The sequence below is a fragment of the Sorghum bicolor genome, chromosome 1, assembly GCF_000003195.3.
Source record: "Sorghum bicolor cultivar BTx623 chromosome 1, Sorghum_bicolor_NCBIv3, whole genome shotgun sequence".
NCBI lineage: Eukaryota > Viridiplantae > Streptophyta > Magnoliopsida > Poales > Poaceae > Sorghum > Sorghum bicolor.
The window spans coordinates 61,744,996-61,759,021 of NC_012870.2; the positions used below are offsets into that span (position 1 = coordinate 61,744,996).

A 14,026-nucleotide genomic window follows, 5' to 3' on the forward strand; every position below is an offset into this window, starting at 1 on the left:
AACATGATTCAGACGTGACCGATATCTAAGAGGGGGTGGTGGGTGGGGGTGGAACTATCAACACTGATGCGGGCGAGTTCAACCCAAGTCTTATAGTGTGTCACTAGTATGTATCCGGTACTCCACCAAACACCTCCTCTTCTAAACTCGTATCAAGTCAAACATACTATATAGCAATACTATAAACAAATATACCAATAAAATATCCAAATTAAACACAAAATATTGAGAAACAACATAACAATAGGGTCCATTTGGATCCTTTCATTTTTGGAGGAAATATGAATCTACTTTATAGACTAGACTATTTGGCTTGAAATTTGATATTCTACAACATTATTCCAAAATTTAGATATATATCTGCCTTAAGCTACTAGTGACAAACAACTACAACTAGTGAGCTACACAAGTAAAGCAACTAAACTACTTTACTCACTAGGAGAGCTACTACTACAACTACACAAGCACAAGTATGAAAGTAAAGCATGAGTGTAGAAAGTTGCAAACTAACAAGGAATACAAAGTTTACCCCCAAGTCCTTTAGACTACCGCTTGACAAAAAAACATTACGAGCACCCAAACTCAGGGCACTTGTGTAGAAGCTGGCTTGTCACAAAAGCACTCTCTAAGTCTCTTTGATTTTTTAGAGTTGTTTTTCATAACTTCCTGCGAGAATGAGCATGAAGCCCCTCACAATTATAATTCCGAAGTCACTGCACAATCACCAAGCGATATTCCACATACCACTACAACATCAAACCGGCTAGCTAGCGACAACCACTAATAAAGTAAACACCTAGTAGTACTATAACAATCTTAATCACATGAGAACTTCATTCTTTATAGTACGTCTATGTATCGTAAATCTGAATATGCACTCTATTACACCTTGGCCTGTAAAAGCAAAACCTTTGTGCAAATAGCTTTACCTCTCTATGGTTGAGCACTTGCTTCATGGTTATAATTTCCACTCTCATAGCCTTGTTCAAACTCCACCTTGACTATCTAGCTCAATCATCTCTATTAATTACTAAAACCAAACTAGACGGACTTTTAGAGATCCTCTTAGATCCGTTATTCATACGAACTCGGAAGACCGGAACGGTAACACATCTGACCTTGCTTTGCCTATTGTGTCGAAAACGGTGAGCTTCTTCGTTTATTTCCTCTTGCCATTTTGCGTGTGCACAGGCCAGCAAAGTAATTTCAACCATGCGTGTCGGCATCTTCGTTAAACAATGACCAATCATAGCGGCGGATACACTGTATGCTGCTGAACAATTGGAGGACAAAAAAGACAAGGTTAAGTCAGCGTGCAGTACAGTACAGTTCAATCACGCACCCCCATCCTGCAACTGCAATGGATGGCTGTACGAATTCGCACAGATACCAGCCCATCGATTAAGTCGCTGTCAAGACGTTAGACACCAGCATACTCCTACGTACGTCTCCCCCGGTTGCTAATCACACGCATTAATTCCCAACCGTTCGGTCACAGGCACTAGTAGGAGGGAGTGACAACGAAAGGCTGAGGGACTGTTTACATGCCGCCAAAACTTTTGAAGAAATGAGCATTTTTTTGGAAGAATGGATCTAAACAAGGGTTTGTAAAACTTGGCTGTAAAGATTTGGAATTTAGGACCTTGGAGCCCCAAAACTGTGTAAACTTGCTTAGGGACACGTGTCATGTGTCTTGCAGACCAAAAAATTTAGAGAACATCTAAACATTCATTTAAATGTAAAGTTTACCGCCAAAAATTTTGAGATGTAAAGATTTGGGAGGCCCTGAGCCTGTCCGGCTGTCCGGCGGCCACCCAATCTTTCCCTCTCAATAAGAAAGCCCACTATTTTTTTAATCCATCACATCAGATCTTTAGGAGCATTAAATAATAAATATAAAAAAAAATAATTACACAAATTACCTGTAAATTATAAGACAAATCTTTTAAATATAACTAGCCTATAATTAAATACTAATAATCAAATAAAATAAAAATATTACGTTAGCCACATAAAAAAACTTTTGAGAATTAAACAAGGCCTAGGCATATTCCATCGAGGGCCTAATTATTTTGCAGCCGGACCCCAACTGATCGAGCGCGCGGGAACCTCCTCGCTCCTTGGTGTATAATAATATCTTGGCTGAAATTAACAGCATATGGATTAGCACAGGTAGGCACCCATATATACTCCCCATAAAAAAAGATGTCATATGGATTCCAAGTTGGCGATAATAAGTTATTAACGAGTTTAGGAGATGAGGTGGTCGATGGAGCACACGTGACGCACGCGCGCACCATGACACTTGGATTGAAGCAGGAAGGTCTACATCAGGTGGCAATGGTGATAGGGAGTTTGGCATGGTCTATGTGCGGGCTTGGGATTTAGGTTGTGTTTGGTTCAACTTTTAAAAAGAGTTTTGCTGTAAAAAAAAAAAAAGAAAGCCAACCAAACGGCTAGAACCAGATTGAAGTTGCGTTTTCAAAAGCAACTGCTTTTGCGTATTACAATTTCCGCGGCACCTTTAATCCTGCTTTTGGTTTTCAATTTTTAGTTTTTAACTTTTCCAAATGTGTGGAAATAAATAAACATTTTACAATATTTTAGGGAGATAAAGATACGTGATAACTTTTATAGTTATTTTGACCAAACAACCTCTAACTTTTTTTACCACATATAACTCATAATAACTTTTTTTTAGCCCACAGCTAAACCAAACAGACCGTAAATGCTATATACTATTCAAAATTTCAAAGGATAAAAGAAAACGCTCTGGGCATTACATAAGGGATGGATATGTGCCCTTGCTAAGCCTTGTTTGGATGCACTTGTAAGTCATCCATCTCAATCCAAATGTATTGAGATGGAAAATTAACTAACTTTCACTCTAATCTAGTCTAAGCATATGTGGATTATGGATTTATGGTGAACACAAGTGAAGCTAAACAAGCCCTCATGGATGATAAGCATTAAGGCGAGATGGTTGAGCTTTGATCGAGTTGGTTGTAACATGATTTAGACTAACTAGGGTGTTGAGTTGGTGTGCATTGTGCAACATATATCTCTTAGATTGTAAATGTACAAGTGTTGAGTTCATAAAGGTGGTCGACGACCGTGAAGAAGGTTAAGCGAGTGGTTGGCGGTGAAAACTAGATATATAGGCTTGGACCAAGAGGTCAAAAATGTCAGAGGATGGACCAAGGATGACTAGCACATGACACGAGAACGAGCAAAAGAACATGAAGATACAAATGAAAGACTTGTTGACCGAAGTCAAGGCCATAGATGGAGCAAATTAAAGGTGAGGCATCACAAGCATTTGGAGGATCACCAGACCGAGGACATGGACGTCACGAGTTGACATTGGAGGGGTTTCATGCCGGTTATGTCACCCTTTGAGGACGGAGTGGTTTCCAGGTTTGGGCCTCAACCCAAGAAAGATCTCGAGGTGGCACATGACGTCATTAGATAGCTTGTGTCAAGATGAGGAGACTTCATGAAGAGTCGTAGCCATCTAATGCATGGAAGACCAACTTGGACCATTTTGCCCCTGGTGGCTGAGTGGTCTGAACCTAATAGCATTCTTGGATTCTGTAAATATTTTGAAACTTTGGATTCATCACAATAAAGGATTGATGGTTGAGTCCCTGTGCATGAAGTCAGTGGATTCGAGTGAACTGACTGTAGACATACTTGAAGAAGATTCTTACTAAACCAAAGAAAGGGAAGCTCAAGTTGTTTTGTCGGTTCCCTTCTTCCTTAGAGCTTTTACACTCTAGGATGGCTATAAATAGTAGAAGTGGATGCCCAAAATAACCATCTATCTCACTTTCATTTCCAAGGGTTAGCTAAGAGTAAGGATGCAAAGTAATCCTATCATGTTTTGCTGATAGTGATAGGCATGTAGGGGTTTAACCGAGATACCAAAACCCCTATGGAGATGGGTACATGATGGGATAGACCCAAGCACCTAATTCCTACTCCCTCCATTTCAAATTATAAGATATTTTAAGAATTTTGGAGAGTCAAAGTATTTTAAATTTGACGAAAATTATAAAAAATATTACAGATTTATAACAACATATGTATACTATGAAAATATAATTAATAAAGAATATAATGATACTTAGTTCGTATCGTAAATATTATTATCTTATCATATAACTTTGGTCAAACTAGAGATATTTTAGACTCTCCAAGATTCTTAGAATTTTTTATAATTTGGGACGGAGGGAGTATGATAGGTTCCTAAAATCCCTCTTTTTCTTCATCTCATGTCCACATCTTAGTGATTTCTTTAATATACTCGGTTTCTATTTATTCCGTGTGCTCATTGTAATGCGATTATCTCTTAGGAACATATCTAGGCCTTGCTTTTTAACCTTTATCCCCACGAGCACCATGAAAGCATCTTTTTGATCTTTCATGTAAAAAACTTAATACTATTTTACAAGATCTCTCGGAAATACCTTCCCCACGAGGCTATGAGGTAGGCAAGCTACATGCAAAATTCGATGAACTTTAGGCCTTATTTAGATGTGATTTTTTTTGATTTCGCCACTGTAGCACTTTTGTTTGTTTGTGACAAATATTGTCCAATCATAGACTAAGTAGGGTTTGTTTAGTTCACCCCAAAAACCAAATTTTTTTTAAGATTCTCGGTCACATCGAATCTTTCGGCACATGCATGAAGCATTAAATATAGATGAAAACAAAAACTAATTACACAGTTTAGCTGTAAATCACGAGACAAATCTTTTGATCCTAGTTAGTCCATGATTGGATAATATTTGTCACAAACAAACGAAAGTGCTACAGTAGCGAAATCCAAAAAGTTTTCACATCTAAACAAGGCATTACAGGCAAACTGTGTAATTAGTTTTTGTTTTCGTCTATATTTAATGCTTCATATATGTGCCATAAAATTCGATGTGATAGAGAATCTTAAAATTTTTTTAATTTTTTTTGGAACAAGGCCTTAGATGAACCACTGCTCAGCTCTCCCACGTAGGAGCACGCAGACAGGAGGACGTGTAGTGGCAATGGCAACTACTGTTGGCGGGTGTACTATAGCCTTATTTACTTCAAATTTTTTTTGCAAAATAGGAATAATAGTACTTTCGTTTGTTTATGGTAATTATTGTCTAATCATGGACTAACTAGGCTCAAAAGATTCGTCTTGTCAATTTCGACCAAACCGTGCAATTAGTTTTTATTTTCATCTATATTTAATATTCCATGCATACGTCTAAAGATTCGATGTGACGGGAAATCTAAAAAATTTTGCAAAATTTTTGGAACTAACCCAAAAAGCAAAAATTTTTCAAGATTCTCCGTCACATCAAATCTTACGGGACATGCATGAAGCATTAAATATAGACGAAAGTAAAAACTAATTACACAGTTTAGCTGTAAATCGCGAGACGAATCTTTTGATCCTAGTTAGTCCATAATTAGATAATTTTTTCACAAACAAACAAAAGTGCTACAGTACCGAAATCCGAAATCTTTTCAGAACTAGGCCTTGTTTAGTTTCCAAAAATTTTCAAGATTCCTCGTCACATCGAATCTTTGTACACATGCATGAAGTATTAAAAATAGATAAAAATAAAAACTAATTGCACAGTTTATCTGTAATTTGCGAGACGAATCTTTTGAGCCTAGTTACTCTGTAATTAGATAATAATTGTTACAAACAAACGAAAGTGCTACATTGGCCAAAACCAAAAATTTTCGCGAACTGAACAAGGCCTGAACAATGCCCTAGGCGATATCCATTCCGTTAATTAGGGCACTCACAATGCAGACTCTATCATAGAGTTTAAAGTTATTTATTACCTCTGTCACACCCCAAAATTTTTGATTTTGGGCTGTGCGTAGAAAACATTAACAAAAATATATATTTTGATATTTGGATAAAATTTACCAAGTTTAGTTTGGAGTCACTGCAAATTTAGTTATAGGAGAATGTTAATTTTCAAATTTGTTTTGAATTAACTTGATGAGCTTTTGTTGATGTGAGGTGATGCTTGCTTGTCGCTTGACTTTGTGTTGTGAGCGGGTGCAGTTTTAATAAGCGCGTTTAGTAAGTCGTTGATCTCTATCCGGCGTGTCTCCAGTTTTTTTTTTTTCTATATAATCAAGTCTTCTCTTTCTTGATCATTAATCTTTTTATTTAGAGTTTCCATATCCCTTTATTCTATTTTAAATTATTCCTTTGGGTACACCTTCCATGAACCGACCTATTAAAACGTATGAAGAATTATTTTCAGCATTTTTCCTGGAATTTATTTCCACTTGACTCTGAGCATAATCTAATTTCTAGATGCTCCTAGATATCTTTTCATGAGCTCTAAATACTTTATTTGGATTCATCTTCCAATTCACCCATGAGTTTGTCATGCTTTTGTTAAAGCTCCCTTTTACTTTGTGTAAAATTCTTGCTAATTTGGGCTCAAACCCACCATCCGACCGCAGCTCAATTTGTCCGACGTCTTATCGTAGGGAGACCAGGAAGCCAACTCCTTTTTGATCTTAAAACGGCCCATATCTTCTAGCATATATATATATATATCTTGCAACAGAACAGGCTCTTGCTTTTGCCCTAGATCGTATCTGCCGCCGCCGGTGCCGACTAATCTCCCCTAGAGCCATGCCGTCCTGCTCCATCCTGGCCACCGCAGTCGTCATCGGGTACAGTATTTTTCGGCTGTTGGACGAATTCATCTGCTCGTCGATTTCCTCCGTTTCATCAATCGGCGCACTGCAGAAGCTGTTGTCCTCTGTGTTGATCGGTGGTACTGTGCAGAGGTGGAAGTCCATGCTGCTGTTACCGATTACCGCTGCCCGGCGCTGCGTTCTCTGGCTTTCACTCTCACCGACACACATGGATCAAGGTAATTAGGACTGTGGTTTGTGGGTGAATTTCAGAATTTTCAGTGCACGTGGATCGAGTGAGAAATCAACATTTATGTATTACTTTTGTTAATTGGTGGTAAAAGAAATCAGATTTAGAATTTCTTTTTGCTCCATGAATACGTGATGTCGTGGATAAGTTTTGTCACCGTTTTCCTTTAGAAAAACAAATCTAGAAATATAGAGAAAATACATTAGCTTGTTTTAGCTATAAAATACTCATTTTAACTCTGAGTTTGTTTGTTCAAGTTGCATTAGACTCATATCAATGTAATCTACGCGTTAGTGCTAGTGTTTTTCATGTCACATGTTTTCTATATATTTCTAAATATTTAATTGCTCAATATCCTTATAGTTAGTTTTATAATTAAAATAATATGGGTTTGTCTATCCTTTGTAATTATGTGAGCATGAATTTAATTAATAGCAACTTGAATATGTTTTAATTATATTTTGCTTAGACAATCACGATATATACCATAAACTTATTTTAGTGCTCACATGTTACGTAATTTTATAAGTTAAAGTTTAACTGGCATAAACGATATAAAATTATGTATGAATAACATATGATCATCTCCAACACGTATCATGTATAATTTGAATAGATGTTCTCACATATTCTTTAAAAAGTTAAAGTTTACTTTGATTAAAATGATGCTTGCATGCCTATATTTAAAATATGATTATCGATTATATAATAGATATATTCATAAATAAAATATAATAAGTTCTACTTTGTTTTTAAAATTAAAATATAATTTGACTAATTTGAATTAGTAGGTTACGCATGATTGTTCTTAAATAAAACATATTAAGATCATTGTTGTCTCTTTTAAATTATCCAAAACTACAGGTAGTCATTTCTTTATTACGATAGTTTTGCTTTCGGCGTTTCTCATAACCTTAGCATCGACCCGTAACGTTTAGTGCGCTCTCTTTTAAGGCTTTCTTTTTTTGATTGGTGTGTTGTTCTTAGTTTCTTTTATTTGTTGCTTTGTATGTTTGCCTATGCGTGGTGCTTCATGCGAGTAGACGAGAACTGTTTGTGGGCATTGAAGATCAGAAGATGATGACAGAAAGCTGATGATGTGAGGATTAAGCAAGTGTTTAAGGCAAGTATAACTTGGGATCATCCTTGTTACCTATTCACTTATAACTACACATATATGTCATATGCATGCTATCACCTTGTCGACCTTAGCAAAATCATAGATGATTGTTACCTGGATTCCTTGCTACCTACTTGATATGCATTTGGTGTAGATGTGCTAGTGCTTGATATAATCCATGATCTTGTAAGATGATTAATAGCTATGCAATGAACGTTAAAAGATGACAAATAACTATATGAGATCTTGTCTGTAAGTGATCACCGGGACAACAGTGCAACCACGAGGGCTATAATGGCTCTGGCTTTAGCTCAGTATGAAGACCTTTTCTAGCTTGTTAGAGGTTACCCGAAAGGGCGGAGGGGCTGAACCGACACGGGTATAGTGCGAGCCCCTGTCCCTATGTGTATAGGCTGCGCGTCATTGTGCCATTCGGAAGGGGGGTATCTATATCTGCTCGCAAAGGAAACCTTGCGGCCCTAACATGTTAGACGAACTTTTGAAAGGCTTCATAGTGATCCCTGCCGACCTTCCTTGGGAGTGGGTTAAGAGGCTGATCACCTCGGGCGAAAGGGTAAATCATGACTCATGGGTAAAGATGTACAACCTCTGCAGAGTGTTAAAACTAGTATACTAGCCGTGCTCACGGTTAAGAGCGGCCTTGGGGGTTCTTGCTGCGACGACGATGAGCTTGTTAAGTTGTTATGTTCATTTGATTATCGTTTATGCTAAGAATTAATTATGCTTACACTTGATCATGTGATTAATGGATTATTACTGCTACCTTGACAATTGCTATTAAATTATGAACATGCTCTCCACTATTAAAAGCTAAATGCAGTTAAACCAGTGTCAGCCATTTGAGCCTCATGAACCCCTGGTTATACTTGTTGAGTACGATATGTGCTCACTCTTGCTATTTCCCACCACTCCAGTATACTACTAAGAGTTATCAGAGGAGCGAAGGAGTTACGAAGGACGTTATCAGGATACAAGAAGTGCTAGGCATATGTTACCCCAGTCAGCCGTCCCTGTGAAGATTGAGCCTGAAGATTAGTTATTGTGTTACGATTCTCTGATGTAAGTGTTAATTATAAGTATGTTTCCGCTATATAACATTGTTTTTGATATTATTGCTTCTGTTGTTATATGTGTGGACTTCCTGGGCACACATATGGCTAGCCTGGTTTTGTTCTTTAAAATCGGGTGTGACAGAGATGGATTATTACTGCTACCTTGACAATTGCTATTAAATTATGAACATGCTCTCCACTATTAAAAGCTAAATGCAGTTAAACCAGTGTCAGCCATTTGAGCCTCATGAACCCCTGGTTATACTTGTTGAGTACGATATGTGCTCACTCTTGCTATTTCCCACCACTCCAGTATACTACTAAGAGTTATCAGAGGAGCGAAGGAGTTACGAAGGACGTTATCAGGATACAAGAAGTGCTAGGCATATGTTACCCCAGTCAGCCGTCCCTGTGAAGATTGAGCCTGAAGATTAGTTATTGTGTTACGATTCTCTGATGTAAGTGTTAATTATAAGTATGTTTCCGCTATATAACATTGTTTTTGATATTATTGCTTCTGTTGTTATATGTGTGGACTTCCTGGGCACACATATGGCTAGCCTGGTTTTGTTCTTTAAAATCGGGTGTGACAGAGTGGTATCAAAGCAGTGTTGACTGTAGGACGTATGCCTAGATAGAACTGGTCGATTAGAAAAGTCTAATTTGCTATAAAACTATTTTATTATCCCTTGACTCTTTAATTTTGATTATTTCTCAATCCTTGTCCCGTTGTATTCTCTCCTTGATAGCTTCCTTTGAGCTATTATTGCTTACTCCCTTGGTTTTTGTTCTATGTAATTTTACTAAAAGTTTTTTTTTTCCTACCTCATTCAAAAGTTCGATAGTCTTTTATCATCTCTCATCTGCCCTTTAGGATGACCACCATATTGAGGAAACACGTATAGAATCGATGATGTGTTGTGTGCTTGTCTTGTTTGGCGTATTGCTTGTGTGTCGTCTCTATTCTTGTGTTTTGAAGGAGGCCCAAAAGTTATCGTCTTGAGAAGTAGCTCAATCTTGTTAAGTGGGGTAGCGTCTGCTACCATCATCTATCTTAAGTTTCAAGACCTATCGACCTAATGATCAATCTTATCTTTCTTGTATATCTCTTTCTTGTATATTAAACTTTATCTTTTCTATCATCAATCGTCATCTTCTTCTGCTCTTTTGTTAGTCTTTGCCCCTTGATTGTTTACCTTATAATATAATGATCTAAAGGTCAACTTCATCCTCTTAGTCTACTTTTCTTGTCATCAATCTATGTATTTCTTGTGATCGATTATTATTTTTCAACTTAACCTTTATCCGTCTACAGTTATTTTATCAACTCTCATTATAGAGCTCGAAATAACATTGAAGAACTTACCAATCCTTGCTAATTTTAATCTTTTATCATAAATGTCATAATCTTGAATCAAGGAATTCTAAGCACTATAAGATGTATCTTTATCATTTATATTATCTCTTGCTGATCTTCACTCCTTGACTTTAGACCTCATAATCTGAAGATCTGTGATCAACCTTTATCTATTTTTTTAACCTTCCTTGATCTTTCTTTTCTACCTATGCTGATCTTCAATCCTTTGATCTCATTTCATAAATCCCAAATGAATCTTGAGAACAAATCCTTGACATTTTTGTCAACCTTTGTTAATCCTTAATCTCTAAATCATATCCCGTCAAAAGTATCAAAACAATCTTGAAGATCTGCTTTATCGTTCTCTCTAGTCTCTCCGAATCTCGGGACGAGATTCCTGTTAAGTGGGGTAGATTGTCACACCCCAAAATTTTTGATTTTGGGCTGTGCGTAGAAAACATTAACAAAAATATATATTTTGATATTTGGATAAAATTTACCAAGTTTAGTTTGGAGTCACTGCAAATTTAGTTATAGGAGAATGTTAATTTTCAAATTTGTTTTGAATTAACTTGATGAGCTTTTGTTGATGTGAGGTGATGCTTGCTTGTCGCTTGACTTTGTGTTGTGAGCGGGTGCAGTTTTAATAAGCGCGTTTAGTAAGTCGTTGATCTCTATCCGGCGTGTCTCCAGTTTTTTTTTTTTTCTATATAATCAAGTCTTCTCTTTCTTGATCATTAATCTTTTTATTTAGAGTTTCCATATCCCTTTATTCTATTTTAAATTATTCCTTTGGGTACACCTTCCATGAACCGACCTATTAAAACGTATGAAGAATTATTTTCAGCATTTTTCCTGGAATTTATTTCCACTTGACTCTGAGCATAATCTAATTTCTAGATGCTCCTAGATATCTTTTCATGAGCTCTAAATACTTTATTTGGATTCATCTTCCAATTCACCCATGAGTTTGTCATGCTTTTGTTAAAGCTCCCTTTTACTTTGTGTAAAATTCTTGCTAATTTGGGCTCAAACCCACCATCCGACCGCAGCTCAATTTGTCCGACGTCTTATCGTAGGGAGACCAGGAAGCCAACTCCTTTTTGATCTTAAAACGGCCCATATCTTCTAGCATATATATATATATATCTTGCAACAGAACAGGCTCTTGCTTTTGCCCTAGATCGTATCTGCCGCCGCCGGTGCCGACTAATCTCCCCTAGAGCCATGCCGTCCTGCTCCATCCTGGCCACCGCAGTCGTCATCGGGTACAGTATTTTTCGGCTGTTGGACGAATTCATCTGCTCGTCGATTTCCTCCGTTTCATCAATCGGCGCACTGCAGAAGCTGTTGTCCTCTGTGTTGATCGGTGGTACTGTGCAGAGGTGGAAGTCCATGCTGCTGTTACCGATTACCGCTGCCCGGCGCTGCGTTCTCTGGCTTTCACTCTCACCGACACACATGGATCAAGGTAATTAGGACTGTGGTTTGTGGGTGAATTTCAGAATTTTCAGTGCACGTGGATCGAGTGAGAAATCAACATTTATGTATTACTTTTGTTAATTGGTGGTAAAAGAAATCAGATTTAGAATTTCTTTTTGCTCCATGAATACGTGATGTCGTGGATAAGTTTTGTCACCGTTTTCCTTTAGAAAAACAAATCTAGAAATATAGAGAAAATACATTAGCTTGTTTTAGCTATAAAATACTCATTTTAACTCTGAGTTTGTTTGTTCAAGTTGCATTAGACTCATATCAATGTAATCTACGCGTTAGTGCTAGTGTTTTTCATGTCACATGTTTTCTATATATTTCTAAATATTTAATTGCTCAATATCCTTATAGTTAGTTTTATAATTAAAATAATATGGGTTTGTCTATCCTTTGTAATTATGTGAGCATGAATTTAATTAATAGCAACTTGAATATGTTTTAATTATATTTTGCTTAGACAATCACGATATATACCATAAACTTATTTTAGTGCTCACATGTTACGTAATTTTATAAGTTAAAGTTTAACTGGCATAAACGATATAAAATTATGTATGAATAACATATGATCATCTCCAACACGTATCATGTATAATTTGAATAGATGTTCTCACATATTCTTTAAAAAGTTAAAGTTTACTTTGATTAAAATGATGCTTGCATGCCTATATTTAAAATATGATTATCGATTATATAATAGATATATTCATAAATAAAATATAATAAGTTCTACTTTGTTTTTAAAATTAAAATATAATTTGACTAATTTGAATTAGTAGGTTACGCATGATTGTTCTTAAATAAAACATATTAAGATCATTGTTGTCTCTTTTAAATTATCCAAAACTACAGGTAGTCATTTCTTTATTACGATAGTTTTGCTTTCGGCGTTTCTCATAACCTTAGCATCGACCCGTAACGTTTAGTGCGCTCTCTTTTAAGGCTTTCTTTTTTTGATTGGTGTGTTGTTCTTAGTTTCTTTTATTTGTTGCTTTGTATGTTTGCCTATGCGTGGTGCTTCATGCGAGTAGACGAGAACTGTTTGTGGGCATTGAAGATCAGAAGATGATGACAGAAAGCTGATGATGTGAGGATTAAGCAAGTGTTTAAGGCAAGTATAACTTGGGATCATCCTTGTTACCTATTCACTTATAACTACACATATATGTCATATGCATGCTATCACCTTGTCGACCTTAGCAAAATCATAGATGATTGTTACCTGGATTCCTTGCTACCTACTTGATATGCATTTGGTGTAGATGTGCTAGTGCTTGATATAATCCATGATCTTGTAAGATGATTAATAGCTATGCAATGAACGTTAAAAGATGACAAATAACTATATGAGATCTTGTCTGTAAGTGATCACCGGGACAACAGTGCAACCACGAGGGCTATAATGGCTCTGGCTTTAGCTCAGTATGAAGACCTTTTCTAGCTTGTTAGAGGTTACCCGAAAGGGCGGAGGGGCTGAACCGACACGGGTATAGTGCGAGCCCCTGTCCCTATGTGTATAGGCTGCGCGTCATTGTGCCATTCGGAAGGGGGGTATCTATATCTGCTCGCAAAGGAAACCTTGCGGCCCTAACATGTTAGACGAACTTTTGAAAGGCTTCATAGTGATCCCTGCCGACCTTCCTTGGGAGTGGGTTAAGAGGCTGATCACCTCGGGCGAAAGGGTAAATCATGACTCATGGGTAAAGATGTACAACCTCTGCAGAGTGTTAAAACTAGTATACTAGCCGTGCTCACGGTTAAGAGCGGCCTTGGGGGTTCTTGCTGCGACGACGATGAGCTTGTTAAGTTGTTATGTTCATTTGATTATCGTTTATGCTAAGAATTAATTATGCTTACACTTGATCATGTGATTAATGGATTATTACTGCTACCTTGACAATTGCTATTAAATTATGAACATGCTCTCCACTATTAAAAGCTAAATGCAGTTAAACCAGTGTCAGCCATTTGAGCCTCATGAACCCCTGGTTATACTTGTTGAGTACGATATGTGCTCAGTCTTGCTATTTCCCACCACTCCAGTATACTACTAAGAGTTATCAGAGGAGCGAAGG

The 14,026-nt window shown here is 37.0% G+C and overlaps 2 long non-coding RNA genes across 2 annotated transcripts; both read left to right on the plus strand.

The window, feature by feature from the left end:
- LOC110435657 lies at positions 6,583–8,030 on the plus strand. Its single transcript, XR_002453460.1, has 3 exons — positions 6,583–6,693; positions 6,809–6,896; positions 7,951–8,030. It is a non-coding gene; the product is annotated as an uncharacterized LOC110435657 (long non-coding RNA).
- On the plus strand, positions 11,615–13,062 carry LOC110435749. The gene is made up of 3 exons (XR_002453601.1): positions 11,615–11,725; positions 11,841–11,928; positions 12,983–13,062. It is a non-coding gene; the product is annotated as an uncharacterized LOC110435749 (long non-coding RNA).